Raw genomic sequence first — 5,443 nt, 5'->3', positions numbered from 1 at the left:
TGGTGACTGTGGGCTTTTTTTGCTGTTCTCTTTCTATTTATTTGAGTTGTGTAGCTAATGTTTTGATTTTGTCCCTTTCTTCCTTTTTGATGTGTGATCTATTGCTATAAATCGACCTCTGAGGACTGTCTTTGCTGTGTCCCAAAGGTTTTGGTATGGTGTGTTTTCATTATCATTTGATTCTAGGAATTTTTTTATTCCATCTCTTTTCTATTACCAAGTGGTTTTTAAGCAGGGTGTTATTCAGTTTCAATATAATTTTTTTTTTCCTTGCTCTTCCAGTTGTTAATTTCTAGTTTGATAGCGTTGTGGCCAGAGAAAATACTTTGTATTATCTCAATGTTTTGGATTTTGTTGAGGGTTGCTTGTGGCCTAAGATGTGGTCTGTTCTACAGAACGTTCCATGTGCTTTGGAAAAGAATATGTACTTTGCAGTTGTTAGGTGAAGTGCTCTATATATGCCTATGAGGTCAAGTTGGCTGATTATGACCTTTAGGTCTTCTGTATCTTTGTTGAGTTTCTTTCTAGATGTCCCGCCCTTTACCAAGAGTGGTGTGTTGAAGTCTCCTACTATTGTTATGGAACTGTCAGTTTCTCTTTTCAGTGCCATTAGAATTTGTTTTATGTACTTTGGAGCTCTGTCATTGTGTTAGTAGATGTTTATTATGGTTATGTCTTCATGATGGATTTTCCCTTTAGTCATTATGTAGTGTCCTTTTTCTTTTATGGTAGATTTTGTTTTAAAGTCTATTTTATCTGAGATTAGTATTACCACTCCTTCTCTTTTTTTTGGTAGTTGTTTGCTTGATATATTTTTTTCCATCTTTTGATTTTTAATAAATGTACGTCTTTGTCTCTAAGGTGTGTCTCTTGTAGACAGCATATTGATGGATCCTTTTTCTTTAATCCATTCTGTCACTGTCTGTCTCTTTATGAGTGCATTTAGGCTATTACATTCAGTGTAATTATTGATAGGTATGAATTTATTGCTGTCATTTTGTACTGCTTTTTTTATGATGCTGATGTTTTCTTTGTTCCTCTTTCTGTCCTGTGCTGAATTCCTTTTGTTTGTGGATTTTTTTCATTTCTTTTGTTTTCGGAGATTCTGTTTTTACTGAGACTCTATATTTTTCTTCTTTATTTTGATGTGTAGGTTTGTTAACTTTCTTTGTGGTTACCTTGAAATTTACCTGTATCTTCTGAGGTTTGAACAGTCTATGATTACTTGGTATCGCCTTGCCTTTCTTTCCATTAGAAAGTTCTATACCTACATCATTTATTCCCTCTTTTATTGTTCTGATGTTGTTGTCATTTACTGATTAACTGCTCTGATTCCCTGTTGTATTTCTTTTGGTTTTGGATAGTCCTTAAGAGTTCATTTCCTAGACTGGTATCTGGCTGGTACAATCCTGCGTCCTAGATTCAGGCTGTGGTCTGATGTCGTTGGTTCTCAAACTGAAGGACTTCCTTTAATAATTCTTGTAAGTTTGGTTTGGTTTTTACATAGTCCCTTAATTTCTGTTTAACTGGAAATGTCCTACTTTTACCATCACATTTGGATGAGAGTTTTGCAGGATATATATTATATATATATATATAATATTATTCATGGTTGGCAGTTTTTTTCTTTCAAGGTTTTATATATGTCATCTCATTGCCTTCTTGCCTGCATAGTTCCTGCCAAGTAATCAGAGCTTAGTCTTATTGTTTCCCTTCTGTATATGACTTTTTGTTTTTTTCAGGCTGCTCTCAGGATTCTTTCTTTGTCTTTCGTTTTAGTGAGTGTGATTATGGTATGCCTTGGTGATTTTCTTTTGGGGTCTATCCTATATGGGTTTCATTGAACTTCTTGGATGGTCAACTTTTCCTGTCAGCAATTCTTCAATGATCCTTTCTGTGTTTTCCATTTTCTCCTTTTGCTCTGGAGCTCTGATCACTCGCGGATTTTTGCTATTGATTGTATCCCACATAATTCTCAGGGTCTCTTCATTTTTCTTCATTCCTTTTTCTGATTTTTCCTCAAAGTTGTATCCAAGTGTTTGTCTTCAATTTTGCTGATCCTGTCTTCTGTTGTGTCATATCTGCTCCTCAGATCTTCTATGACACTGTCCTTTTCTGAAATCTTGCTCTTTATCTTTTGGATTTCTAATTGTTGTGTTTGTTTGATTTCTAGTTGTGAATTTATTTTGACATTTTGTTCCTGTATTATTTTCCTGAATTCTTCCATTTTTTGTCTGTATTTTCCATGAATTTGTCTGCATTTTCCATGGATTTGCCTATTTTTCCCTCATTTTTGTCTGATTTTTGCTTCAACTCTTGGATAGCCCTGAATATTAGAGATTTGAATTATGTATCAGGTAGTTCTAGTGACTTTTCTTCTACTGGGAAGTTATCTGGTGTTTTATTTTAGACACCTACTAGAAACATCCTCTCTTTTTTTATGTTTTGATATTGTCTGCTGCCTTTGGGACATTTGGTAGTTATTTTTGTCATTTATTGATTGTAGATTTGTTTGTTTCATCCTTTTTGCTTTATTTTGTTCTGCATGAGCAGACAGATCGTGTGTTCTTTGTTGTTTGCTCATCTGTGGGCATGATACTTTTCACCTCCTTGTCCAATGGGCAGGGCCAGCTGCTCAGCTATGGTGCAACAGGGCAGGTCCAGTGGGTGCTCTGTCTTATGCTAGTAGCCCCTTGAGGCTTTTTTCCTGTTCTCCCTGTTCACCTATCTCAGATATGGGTGAGGTGAATCCAAGTATCACAGAACTGACACCTCCAGGCCGGCAAGCAACTGCAGCCAGCTAGGAGGTGGCAGAGGCCAAGAAGGGGAAAGAACGGTGAGAGTGAGAAAGCTTGTATTGCTGGTTACCAGGTACTCTGTCTCCTGCTGGAAGTTCCGTGAAGCTGCTTTTCTATACTTCTTGTCTGTCCAAGATAGTAAATCCATGCTGCATTAGCTGATAGGGGACCTCTACTTGTATCTCTCCTTGCTCGCTGTTCTCTGTCAGTTTCTTATTCCATTCAGTGCTTGGCTGAATTCTTTATTTCTTCATGTGATGCTTAGGGTTCCAGGATTGACATTTATCTCTGTTTTTCTTAGTTTTTTGGGTCTTTGCTGTGGAGGGATGGCATGGTGCCTCTGTCTATAGCATCTCCTCCTCTCCTAAACATACTATATTTATTGTTTTGTATCTTTTTTTCCTCTCAAAATATATTTTGGAAAATATATATTTTGGAGAAGTACCTATGTCAGTATATTTTGTTCTACCTAATTGTTTCTTATTGACTGTCTGGTATTCTATAGCATAGATGCACCATTCTGTTACTGAGAAAAATTGAAGTTATTTCCAAATTTTTTGATTTCAGAGCTGCTGAGAATAGATTCTTAGAAAAAGAATTGCTGGCTCTAAAGGGTATGTAAATCTTACATTTTTGATAAACATTACTCCATGATTCTAAAAAGTATATTTCCACAATTTACACTCTCAACAAAAGTTCAAAAGTTGAATCATCACACCACATCCCTTGCACTGCTCTTGTTAAGAACCCAATATCCTCCAAGTTCCTTAAGTCAAAAGCACCGTTCTATCTTCCTTTTATTTGACTACCTTGCCATCTTTATCACAACTTGCTGCTTCCTTCTTGCTGAAACAAGTGGTAGCTGGATCTCTTACAAAATATATGGGGAAAAAAAAAACAATAAAATTGCTCCCAGAATTTCCTCAAAATTCCACTTAATTGCATTGGTCAGGACTGGGTTTCATGGCCACCCTAGCTGCAAGGGAGCCTTAAAAATTGGGTAAATGAATTTTTATGTTGGCTTAGATCAATCATAATTCATATTCTTTTACATTTTTACTTAAATCATTTTATCAGTCAGGGGCTAGCCTATTGATGAGGGATCAGTATTATATTATTAACACAGGAAAATTATATAAAATTATCACAGCATGATATTGTGCATGAGGTTATCGAGGTTAAACTAATTTGGTATTAGAAGGTCTGTGTTTGATCTTAGTTTCATCGCTAGCTATGTGACCTTGAGTATGTTAGTGAACTTCTGATTTTTTCATGTGTTAAAGAGGCTGATAGTACCCATCTTGAATACTTCTCAGAGGTGATGCAAGAATTAAAATGAGACTGTGGATGTGTCAATTGCTCACTAACAATGAAGTATCATATGGACAAGTTTTATTACATGTAAATTAACTTTTTTTTTAATGGAAAATACAAGTATTGTAGATAACCCAAAACAAAACTATAAATAGCTACCGTATTGCTATTTATATTTAAAAATGATAGGTGTGATACACAGAGAGTTCATTAAACCTCAGAAAAAAATGTTTTAAATGTTAAAAGAATTACTTGGAGGAATTGAAGCAGTATTGTTATTTAAAAGAAAAAACTAACAAACAAAACCTTCTATAGTGCTTAGTATACACCAGACACAGTTCCAGGCTCTTTTGTTAAAAAAAAAACAAAAAAAAAACTTGAGGTAATAAATATTATTCAAGTTTTACACTTGAGGAGTCTGAGGTAAAGAAGGGTAAGTAACTTGCCCAACATCATAAATCTACTCAGTGGCAGAACTTGGATTTGAAGTAAGATAGTATGCTCCAGAGTCTGCACGCTAACTACTGCACTAGGCTGCTTCATTATTATGCCAGTTGGAAACAAGTTCAGCTATAAGAAAACTCTAGAAATAATTACTTAAATAAACAAGAGATTATTTTATTACATAACCAGAAGTCTGGGGTAGGTAGGCAGCGCAGCCTTTGCTGCACAGACTATGGCATTAGTGACCCAGGTTTTTTCTATTTTGCTTATTATCTGATCCTCTGAGGATAATTTCCCTAGCATTGCAAGCTCATCCAAGCAAGAAGAGTGCAAAAGATGGCACTACAACACTTGGGAATCTCTCGCCCTTGCTACTCAGATCTAGCCTATATGGTTACTTTGCTTCCCAGTTAAAGAGCAAATAACCAGCATGGAGAAGTAGGGATTATATGGGCTTGAATATCAAATCAGCCAGAGTTGAAGATTTTCTCCTTTTTTTGCTCTGTGATCTTGAGGTTATTTTTAACCTACCTGAGCCTCAATGTTCTGTTCTCTATAATGGAGACAATAATTCCTTTCTTTCAGGATTGTTGTACAGAATAGATATTATATATATAAAACACCTGATCCATGACTACTGTTGTCACTGAGTGACCTTAGAACTAAGTCGCTGTTTCCTTACTGTACAAGGAACCATCCCTTAGTACCTGACTTGAAGATGTCTTCTCTAATCCTAGTGTGATCCTGAATGGGCCTTGCCAGGCAACAGATTTATCCTTTTGCTTTCTGGGGTGAGATTAGCAGCGTTAGCCTGTATTAACTCAAACCAGGCCTGAGCTCTGACAAGTAGTATTTAGCATTTCTTGTTTATTTAGCTGAATTGCCAC

Source organism: Trichechus manatus, unplaced genomic scaffold, assembly GCF_000243295.1.
Source record: "Trichechus manatus latirostris isolate Lorelei unplaced genomic scaffold, TriManLat1.0 scaffold00119, whole genome shotgun sequence".
Lineage (NCBI taxonomy): Eukaryota > Metazoa > Chordata > Mammalia > Sirenia > Trichechidae > Trichechus > Trichechus manatus.
Note: the sequence above shows the minus strand (reverse complement) of the source record.